We start from the raw sequence: 12046 nt of genomic DNA on the forward strand, positions 1-12046 counted from the left end.
ACTTAAATATAAGGAAGTATGAAGGCCTAAGAATAAATTAAGCCCATGCATTTTTGAAACTTCAAGATTCACTCATTGATAACCTAAAATTTTTTAAATTAAGAAGGCCTTAGGCAGGGCACCTGGGTGGCTTAGTTGATTGAGAGTCCAACTCTCTCAGCTCAGGTCATGATCTCATGGTTTATGAAATGGAACCCTGCTTCGGGTTCTGCACTGACAGTATGAAATCGCTTGGGATCCTCTCTCCCTCTTTCTCTCTCTCTCTCTCTCTCTCTCTCTCTCTATGTGTGTGTGTGTGTGTGTGTGTGTGTGTGTGTGTATTCTGACCCTCCCCCACTGTATGTAAATAATAAATAAATAAATAAATAAATAAATCTTTAAACAAAAGGCCTTAGGAAAGTACTTTTTGTTGTTGTTGTTTTATTTTTTTCAATATATGAAATTTATTGTCAAATTGGTTTCCATACAACACCCAGTGCTCATCCCAAAAGGTGCCCTCCTCAATACCCATCCCTCCCACCCCCCATCAACCCTCAGTTTGTTCTCAGTTTTTAAGAGTTTCTTATCAAGAGACCCATTTTAGACCTAAAGTCACCTTCAGATTAAAAGTAAGGGGATGCTGGGGCACCTGAGTGGCTCAGGTTGAGCTTCAGACTTAAGCTCAAATATGAAGGCCTAAGAATAAATTAAGCCCATGCATTTTTGAAACTTCAAGTTTCACTTATTGATAACCTAAAATTTTTTAAATTAAGAAGGCCTTAGGCAGGGCACCTGGGTGGCTTAGTTGCTCAGCTGGTTGAGCTTCAGACTTAAGCTCAGGTCATGATCTCATGGTGTGTGAGTTCAAACCCTGTGTGAGGCTCTGTGCTGACAGCTCAGAGCCTGGAGCTTACTTCAGAGTCTGTGTCTCCCTCTCTCTATGCCCTCCCCTTCTCATGCTCTCTCTCTCTCTCTTAAAAATAAACATTAAAAAGTATTTTAGAAACTAAGGTCATGTAGAGTTATCTTTCATGCTAATGGTTGCCAAAAGAAATAAAAGTAGCCATACTTATATCATACAATCTAGATTTTAAAATAAAGACTGTAACAAGAGATGAAGAAGGGCATTATATCATAATTAAAGGGTCTTTCCACCAAGAACACCTAACAATTGTAAACATTTATGCCCACGATGTGGAAGTACCCAAATATATAAAGCAATTAATCACAAACATAAAGAAGTTCATTGACAATAATACCATAATAGTAGGGGACTACAACACCCCACTTACAACATGGACAGATCATCTAAGCAGAAAATCAACCAGGAAACAATGTCTTTGAATGACAGACAGGACTGGATGGACTTAACAGATATATTCAGAACATTTCATCCTAAAGCAGCAGCATAAACATTTTTCAGGAGTGCACAGGGAACATTCTCCAGAACAGATAACATACTGGGACACAAATCAGCCCTCAACAAGTACAAAAAGACGGAGATCACACTATGCATATTTTCAGACTACAGTGCTATGAAACTCGAAATCAACCACAAGAAAAAATTCAAAAAGAAAACAAATACTTGGAGATTGAAGAACATCTTATTAAAAAAATGAATGGGTTAACCAAGAAATTAAAGAGGAAATTAAAAAGTACATGGAAGGCAATGAAAATGATAACACCACACCCCAAAACCTCTGGGATGCAGCAAAGGCAGTCATAAGAGGGAAGTATAAAGCAATCCAGGCCTTTCTAAAGAAGGAAGAAAGGTCTCAGACACACAACCTAACCTTACACCTTTAAGGGCTGGAAAAAGAATAGCAAATAAAACCCAAAAAGGCAGGAAATAATAAAGATCAGCGCAGAAATCAATGCTATTGAAATAAAAAACAAACAAACAAACAGTAGAACAGATCAATGAAACCAGGAGCCGGTTCTTTGAAAAAATTAACAAAATTCATAAACCTCTAGCTAGTCTGATCAAGAAGAAAAAGGAAAGGATCCGAAAAAGGAAATGATCCAAATAAATAAAATCAAGAATGAAAGAGGAGAGATCACAACTAACACTGCAGAAATACAAACAATATTAAGAGAATATTATAGGCAATTATATGGCAATAAATCCAGCAATCTGGAAGAAATGGACAAATTCCTAGAAACATATAAACTACCAGAACTAAAACAGGAAGAAATACAAAATTTGAACAGACCCACAGCCAGTAAATAAATTGAATTATTAATGAAAAATCTCCCAAAAAACAAGGGTCCAGGGCCAGAAGGCTTTACAGGGGAATTCTACCAAACATTTAAGGAAGAGTCAACACCTATTCTTTTGAATCTGTTCCAAAAAGTAGAAATGGAAGGAAACTTCCAAACTCATTCTATGAGGCCAGCATTACCTTGATTCCAAAACCAGACAAAGCCCCCACTAAAAAGGAGAATTATAGACCAATTTCCCTGATGAATATGAATGCAAAAATTTTCAACATACATTAGCCAACCAATCCAACAATACATTAAAAGAGTTACCACGATCAAGTGGGATTTACACCTGGGATGCAAGGCTGGTTCAATACATACAAATCAATGTGATACATCATATTAATAAAAGAAAGGACAAGAACCACATGATCCTCTAAATAGATGCAGAGAAAACATCTGACAAAAGATAGCATCCCTCCTTGATAAAAACCCTTAGGAAAGTAGGGATAGAAGGATCATACCTTAAGATTAGAAAAGCCGTATGTGAAAGACCCACCACTAATATCATCCTCAAAGGTGGAAAATTGAGAGCTTCCCCCTAAGGTCAGGAATACGACAGAGAGTTCATTCTTGCCACTGGTATTCAACATAGTATTGAAAGTCCTAGCCTCAGCAATCAGACAACACAAAGAAAGGCCTCCAACTCGGCAAGGACGAAGTCAAACTTTCACTCTTCGCAGATGACATGATACTCTATATGGAAAACCCAAAATATTCCACCCAAAAACTGCTAGAACTGATCCACTAATTCATCAAAGTCTCAGGATATAAATGTCAATGCACAGAAATCAGTTGCATTTCTATACCCAATAATGAAGCAGCAGAAAGAGAAATCAAGGAATTGATCCCATTTACCATTGCACCAAAAACCATAAAATACATAGGAATAAACCTAACCAAAGAGGTGAAAAATCTATACACTGAAAACTGTAGAAAGCTTATAAAAGACATAGAAGAAGACACAAAACCATGGAAAAACATTCCATGCTCATGGATTGGAAGAACAAATATTGTTAAAATGTCAACACTACCCAAAGAAATCTACATATTCAATGCAATCACTATCAAAATAACACCAACATTCTTCACAGAGCTAGAACAAACAATTCTAAAATTTGTATGGAACCAGAAAAGATCCCGAAGAGCCAAAGCAATCCTGAAAAAGAAAACCAAAGCTGGAGACATCACAATCCCAGACTTCAAGATATATTACAAAGGTGTAATCATCAAGACACTATGGTACTGGCACAAAAAACAGAAACTTAGATCAATGGAACAGAATAAGAACCCAGAAATGGACCCACAGACATATGGCCAACTAATCTTTGACAAAGCAGGAAAGAATACCCAATGGAATAAAGACACTCTCTTCAGCAAATGGTGTTGGGAAAACTGGACAGCAACATGCAGAAGAATGAACCTGGACCACTTTCTTACACCAGACACAAAAATAAACTTAAAATGGACGAAAGGAAACCTAAGAAAACCTTAGGAAGCCATCAAAATCCTAGAGTTGAAAACAGGCAACAACCTCTTTGACCTCGACTGCAGTAATTTACTCAAAATGACTCTGGAGGCAAGGGAAACAAAAGCAAAAATGAACTTTTGGGGCCTCATCAAGATAAAAAGTTTCTTCACAGCTAAGAAAACAATCAGCAAAACTAAAAGGCAACTGACGGAATGGGAGAATATATTTGCAAATGACATATCTGATAAAGGGTTAGTGTCCAAAATCTATAAAGAACTTTTCAAACTCAATACCCAAAAACCAAACAAACTGTAGAAGAAATGGGCAGAAGGCATGAGTAGACACTTTTCCAAAGCAGACATCCAGATGGCGAACAGACACATGAAAAAATGTACAACATCACTCATCATCAGGGAAATACAAATCAAAACCACAATGAGTTATCACTTCACACGGGTCGGAATGGCAAATATTATCAATTCAGTCAGCAACAGATGTTGGTTGGTGAGGATGCAGAGAAAGGAGATCTCTTTTGCACTGCTGGTGGGAATCCAAACTGGTGCAGCCACTTTGGAAAACAGTATGGAGTTTCCTCAAAAAAATTAAAAATAGAACTACCCTAAACCAGCAATTGCACTGTGCTGCTCTCTGAAGTCCACTATGTTGGTGTGGGGGCAGAATATGGTGCTAGTCCAATCTCTCATCGTTGGACTGGGAATCTTGCAGCCCTCACAGAATAGCAAGGGCATTCAGCTCACCCTGGGCCACACTCTTCTGTGTTATTTCTTTGATGCGGTTGGGATTCAAAACCCAAAGTCTGTGCATGGCACAGATCCCCTCCTTTCCTCCAGAGTAGACCCTCTCCACCCTGCTGATGAAAGGCCTTTAGCTGGCACCTACAAGATCTTTTGCCCTTGGGGAGGCAATAAGCCCTTTTCCAAAAGTACTCCAGGAAGGGTACTATTCTCTCCCAGTGTACCCCAGAGATCACGACACCACACTATGCACTCCAGGACCAGCTCACTTCTCTCCAGGAGCATGCGCCACAGCTCAAACCTAAGAGTTTGAGCTCCAAAAGCAGTTTGCAAAAAAGAACTTCTGACGCACCCCGCCCCCCGCCCCAGTCCATGGTCCAGAGAGGTTTTCCTCCTGTGCTAACTCAATGCCGCAGTATCTCGATACCTCTTTCTCTCCCTTTTGTCTCTCCAGGGAAAGGATTCCATCCCCTCCATAGTGCCGCCATTTTTCTCTCCCCCAATTCACATCCACGCACCTCACTCTTTCCAAGCTGTCTTCCTCCAACTGTGGAGATCCTTCTGCCACTCTGCAGACCGATTTCATGGGTGTTCCAAGTGACCTAACCATGGGCAATAAAATCTATAAAGACTGCGGAACCTGTGGGTAGAGTATATTCTGCTTCTACAAAAAAATGTCCCCTCATTACCACACTGTTGCCATCCTGATGTCCTTCTAACATGACAGCAACAGTCTGCTCCTGAATCACAGAAATTAAGATGAGTAAACAATGGTTATAAATTAAATGAACAGAACTATGAGAAACCCAAGATGACCACTTGGTCTTTCCTAACTCTCTGGCAAATCCCACTTTTGGTTTTTGTATTCCTTTAGTGACCTTGGTGCGTTTGAAAAAATTAGTTTGGTCCTCAGAGGCCTCAGACCTCTCTCTGGACTTTTTAAACATCTGTAGCTGGACTTCATTCAACTATCACTTACTGTGGGTTATCAAAATGTATTTCCTGGGGTGGACTTTCACAACATCCAAGTACCCACTTCACTGGGCAAACTATATAAGCCTCAATGAAAACCGTACAAATTTCTTAAAATTATCACTGTCAATAATCAGGCAAGGTCAACAAAACTAATGAAAAAATTATACTCAGGCAGAACAAGTACAGATTACATAGGGCTGATGTAATTAATGAACCGATGAATATGGATTATACTTTTCATAACTTGTTGTCTAAAGTGTTACTGGCTTTTAACCTTCTGTTTTTCCAGATTTAGGAAAATTTCTTCTCTTTAAAAAGTTTTTTTCAATGTTTATTTATTTTTGAAGGACAGAAAGACAGAGTGTGAGTGGGGGAGGGGCAGAGAGAGAGAGGGAGACACAGAATCAGAAACAGGCCCTAGGCTCTGAGCTGTCAGCACAGAGCCCAACGTGGGGCTCGAACTCACGAGCTGTGAGATCATGACCTGAGCTGAAGTCAGATGCTCAACTGAGCCTCCCAAGCGCCCCAGGAAAATCTCTTCTCTTAAGCTGCCAACAATTTGGTAAGATATACCTTGTAAACAAAGATGAAACATTTATCTTTTTCTCCCTACCTAATCCCTCCAAAATTTAAACAATATTGTTAGTTATTTACATAAATTCACTGAGAAATTGTTCCCCTTATCACAAGACACAATTAAAAAAACAAATGCCTATCTTGCCAAGGCTTTGACTAAAATGTCATGTTTGAGAGATAGGTACATAGACTCAGGTATCACCATACAGGTTTAAAGAACTGCTTCCAAAAATTGGCCTAATACCTTGCTTACAAAGCTCCAACAAAGCAATCTTTTAAAAAGTTTACATACCCAGTCACTATTCTTCCTGCTTTTATAAAAATAACCAGGCCAAGCTTAAACAAATTAGGCTTGTCATGATTGTTGATTTAAAAAATGGGAGTTGGGGCGCCCGGGTGGCTCAGTCGTTTGAGCATCCGACTTCGGCTCAGGTCATGATCTCACGGTCCGTGAGTTCGAGCCCCTCGTCGGGCTCTGTGCTGACAGCTCAGAGCCTGGCGCCTGCTTCAGATTCTGTCTCTCTCTCTCTCTCTCTCTCTCTCTCTCTCTCTGCCCCTCCCCCGTTCATGCTCTGTCTCTCCCTGTCTCAAAAATAAACATTAAAAAAAATAATAAAAATAGTAAAAACTGGGAGTAATTGTAGAGAGAAAATTTACGTTTGTACCTTTGTCTACATTAGATTCTAGTCCTATTAAGTGTCTTTGAGGTTTGGTTATACACCAAAGCTGGACTGGATCCTAAATTTGTGTAGTATCTTCAAACATCTGGCTATGACTCTCCAAACTAGCATTTCCAATTTTCTCCCACCCTTGTAATCTGGAATCAATAAGAATAATAACTGCTCTTGAATCTCCTTGGAAGAGACTATATCAGGGCATCCTCACTGTCCAGATGGCAGTGACTTCGGGGACTCAGGCCTTAGATAGACACCTCACAGCTAAAGAAGGCTCCACATGGCGTCTAGCTCTATACAAATGCTGGAGACCTCTGAATCAAATTGACGAAGAAAACAAAGATGACAGCTAATGTGGACAGCTAAGTCAAGATTCCATACCAGGCCCGCATACTCATAAACATTATTTTGATTCTGCTCTTAATCTATTTCACATTAGACCTCCTTTACAACGCTGGCAAATCCCTTCGCTTTTGATAACTCAACATTTCTGACATAGCCAGATTATCGACATTTTCAAAACACTGCTACTCTGTATCTCCTTTCTTAAGTTAATTTCCCTCCTAAACCATGTTTACCCTATTGTTGGAACTACAGTGTATAATGACTCCATAATTTCTGCTTCTCCCGGGTCTATTTTTACTCGTGCTTGGCAAAAACACTACCAGGAACACACTGGGTAAGTCCCTATTGAAGTAAAGGTTGTTGTGCAATTGGATTATTGGTTACACCTATTTCCTCTGTGTAATCAATCAGAAACTTAGCACTGGGCACCCCTTTAAGTTTACTTCACTGACTAACGTGTATACCGGCTGCACACATAGTCAAGGGTGTTCAACTACGGGTGGTGTCGACTCCAGCAAAGCTGCTAGGTTTGTAGGATTGCTTTTCCTTGGGTAGATGTTACCATGAATGAATGCCTGATCTCTCTAAAATCCTGAGAGATATTGCTAAATTGTTTTGCTAATGCAATAGCCACCCAAGAAAACTCTTTGGACTCCCTTGCACAAGTTGTGTTAATTAATGGAATTGTTCTTGGTTACCTCCTAGCTGAACAGTGAGGTTTGTTCTGTGATAAACGCCTGTGGCTGTCCTTAAGTAAACACCTCTGATGAAGCAGAAACCCCTTGCTTTCACCCGACAGGCAGGAAAACTATTTGGATTTCTAGTTGAATCTGTGACCCCAAATTGCAATTCTGGAATCTCAAATAAACTCTCATTTGACTCTCATTGTGACTTTTTGTTTTCAGGTTGACATTCCTGTGAAGACCATGCTTTCCTTATTTCTCTTTCAAGTGGTGGCTATTTTTTCTCTCATAAGTGGGGGTTTATCCTTCTTACTTCTTATTGCTGCTTTCAGATTATTATCCCACCTTCCTCCATAAAAATACCCAGCTTTGTCATGGATATTCTTATCATCTACCCATATCACTCATTATACATCTTTAATATGGTCATCTACCAACTCCTGGGTCAGTTCCCTCATTCTTTGAAGATTTTGGTTCTTTGATCGCTAAAGGATATCGTAGGCATACTGTCCCCTATTACTTCCACTAATTACAACTAAAAACTCTGAATAAAATACATAAAGCAGGGGCACCTGGTGGTTCGGTTGGTTGAGTGTCTGACACTTGATTTCACCTCGGGTCATGATCCCAGTGTCATGGGATCGAACCCCACGTCGAGTTCCATGTCAGGCTCTGCACTGAGCGTGGAGCCTGCTTGAGATGCTCTCTCTCCCTTTTTCTCTCTGCCCTTCCCCCGCCTCTGGTGTGCTCCATCTCTCTCTGAAAAAAGGTGTTTTTTTTAACGCATAAAGCAACTATTAGAAGATCTGAAGCCGGGGTGGGGGTGGGGGGTGTGGTGGAACAGACTAGCCAGAGATCGCAGGACTCAGGGGATGACCCAGTGGTGATTTCTTTGTTGTTTTTTGCTTTTTTCCTCTCACATGTATCCATGCCTGGGTGCCAAACCAGCCCACACCTAGAAATTCCAATGGGCATACTTTTAAAAGACCCGAGAAAGGTCTGTTCTTCCTAGACTCGGAATAGAGAGACTCCACAGAACAGAATCTTTCTGACTCTACTCACTCTTTCCTAGGCAAACACAAAGGAAGAAGCCCCACAGTCTCCTCCACACCTGTACTGCACAGTGGGTGGTTTGCAGCTGTTGACAGTCCTCCCCTGCATGAACAGGAGCAGAGATGATCCCCCCTCCCTCTCCCCTCCCCAGTGGGCACTGCATTTGCATCCCTCAGCAGACAAGGAAGAGACACTTCTCAAAGTGATAAAAGCAGTGTAAAAAGTGAAGTTGAATCTCTCATTCATTGTTGGTAGGAATGTAAAATGATAGTTTTTCTGAAAAACAATTTGGTAGTTTCTTATAAAGCTAAATACACACTTATCATATGACTCTGAAATTCTACTCCTACTATTTGCCCTACAGAAAGGAAAACTTTTATTCACATAAAGCCTGTACGTGAATATTCATAGCAACTTTATATGCTATAGTTGGATGAATATTCCACTAATATTCCACTTTATATGCTATAGTTGGATTAATATTCCACTAATTTTTGGAACTGTTTTCTATTTAGCCTTTGTTTCTTCTTTTTGTCTTCCCCTCTTTTTTCTGCCTTCTCCTATTTTACATGACTCTATTTTTTTTCTTTTTTTAGCACAACAATGATACTTAAAATATTTTTAGTAGGTGCCTTAGAGACTGCAATAAACATTTACAACTATTTAAATCCGCTTTCAAATAGCGCTATACCACTTCACAGGTAGGTCAGGTATTTTAAAAGATTATTCCCAGGTTCTCTCATCGCTGATTGCATTACTGTCATTCATTTTACTTAAGCATAAGCTATATTCATCCAACACACTATTATATTATTATTTTGATCAAACTGTTAGGTTAAATAAGTTAAAAGAAATAAAATTAAATGTCTTCTTTTACCTTCATTTATTCCTTGTCTAACACTTTTCCTTTCCTTGTGTAGATTTGACTTTCTGATCTATATCATTTCCCCTACCTCTGAGGAACTTCTTTTAACATGTCTTATCTACTGGCTGCAAATCTTCATCTCAGAAAGCCTTATCTCCTTCACCTGTGAAAGATAATTTCATTGGACACAGAATTCTAGATGAGTGCATTTCTTTTCTTTCAACACTTGCATATTTCACTCTACTCTCTTCTTGCCTTACTGGTTGCTCTTGTTTTCTGAGATTTATTTATTTATTTGAGAGAGAGAGAGAGAGAGAGAGAGAGAGAGAGAGAGAACATGAGTAGGGGAGGTGCAGAGAGAGGGGGACAGATCCACAATGAGCTCTGTGATGCAGGCAGAGGACCTGATGGGGGGCTCAAATTCATGAACCCTGAGATAATGACCTGAGTTGAAGTCAGCCACTTAACCGACTGAGCCACCCAGGCACCCCTTGCTTAAATAGTTTCTAAAGAGAAGTCTGATGTAATTTTTATCCTTGTTTCTGTAGAACAGGTAAAGTGTTTTTTTCCCCTGGCTTCTTTCAAGATTTTCTCTTTGTCTTGTTTTCTGAAGTTTGAATATTATATGCCTAGATACAGATTTTTCAGCATTTATCCTGCATGTTTCCTTAGTGTCCTGGATCTGTGGTTTGGCGTCTGTTAGTAATTTTGGAAAATTCTTAGCCATTATTACTACAAATATTGTTTCTGTTTCTTTCTTCTTTCTTTCTTATTTTAATTCTTTTATTTCTTTCTTATTTTAATTCTTTTTCCTTTTTGCTTTTCAGTTTGAAAATTTCTATTAACATATCTTTAGACTCACTGATTCTTTTCTCAGCCATGCCCATTAAGCAGATGAGCCCATCAGATATATTTTTCATTTCTTTTACACTGATTTTGATTTCCAGCATTTTCTTTTGATTTTTAGAGTTTCCATTTCTCTGCTTAGAGTATCCATCTGTTCTCCCACATTATCCACGTTTTCCTTTAAAGCCTTTGTTTATTTTATTTTATTTTATTTTATTTTATTTTATTTTATTTTATTTTAAAAGGCTATTTTAAAGTAGCCTTCACACCCAGGTCAGAGCCCAATGCAGGGCTCGACTTACGATCCTGAGATCAAGACCCTGGGCTGAGATCCAAGAGTCGGATGCTTAACCAACTAAGCCACCCACGTGACCATATCATAATTATTTTATTTTTTTATTTTTATTGACTAAGTTTATTTATTTATTTTGAGAAAGAGAGAGAGAGAGAGTCCCAAGCAGACTTTGTACTATCAGCAAGGAGACCAACGTGGGGCTCAAACTCGGGGACTATGAGATTTTGACCTGAGCTGAAATCTGGCACCTAGCCTACTAAGCCACCCAGGTGCCCCTATCATAGTTATTTTAAATTCAGGTCTGATAATTCCAAAATCTCTGCTATATCTGAACCCGGTTCTGATGCTAGTTTTGTCTCTTGAGACTATGTTTATTGTCTTTTAGCATGCATTGTAATTTTTTGTGTGAAAAGCTGGAATGTTGTATCAGGTAAAAGGAACTGAGATAGACCTTTAGTGTGAGGTGCTGTATTTATGTGGCTAAGAGTTAGGCTGTACTCACTGTTTGCTGCAGCTGTGGTTTCAGAAGATAAAATCTCCTCTAATGTCGTTTTTGTGTCCCTGTTTTGTCTCTGTTGTCTTTGGGTTTCTCCAGAGAGTCCTTATTAAATGGGTCTCAGGTTTGCAGTTCTTCCAGGGCAAGCTCCTATTATTACACAGAAGCCCTGTTGACAGGGTGGTGAGATGCAGGGAGAGAGGGGAAGAGAAAGGGGAAGCATTCCAAGATCCTATTATCAGGTCTCAGCCTTTTGTAAATCTGTGTCTCTGGGTTGTGAGTTTCACAAATGTTTCTCAGCTTCCTTCCCCCTGTCCAACCTCAGGTGATATAAGAGGGCTAGAGGGGGCTAGATTTGGGTATCTCCCCTCAGGGCAGCTAAGCTTTAGTAAAAACCCCAAACAAACCCTAGTAAAAATTAGTTTCCCTTGAGGGCAGTCCTTGTTAAGGAGAACAGGGAGCTCTGGGCATTTTTCAGAATGGTTACTTTCCTTTGTCTCCCTCCAAAAGCAGGAGGGCTTTTTCTCTGGTCTTTACAGAACCTAGGGAAACCTCTGGAGGGAAAACTCAACAGCAGTTCATTACAAGGGCAAATTGTATCAATGCTAAGAATGAAAAGTACAGGGTACTATGATAGTACATAATAAGGGAAACTGAGAAAGTCTGTGGGAGCAATGAAGGTTTTCCTAAGGAAAAGAACTTTTCCTAAGGGAAAACTTTTTTGGCAAAAGAAATAGCATGTGCAATTGCTCAGAGTTAAAAAGGAATATG

The sequence above is a fragment of the Panthera tigris genome, chromosome B2 (genome assembly GCF_018350195.1).
Source record: "Panthera tigris isolate Pti1 chromosome B2, P.tigris_Pti1_mat1.1, whole genome shotgun sequence".
Lineage (NCBI taxonomy): Eukaryota > Metazoa > Chordata > Mammalia > Carnivora > Felidae > Panthera > Panthera tigris.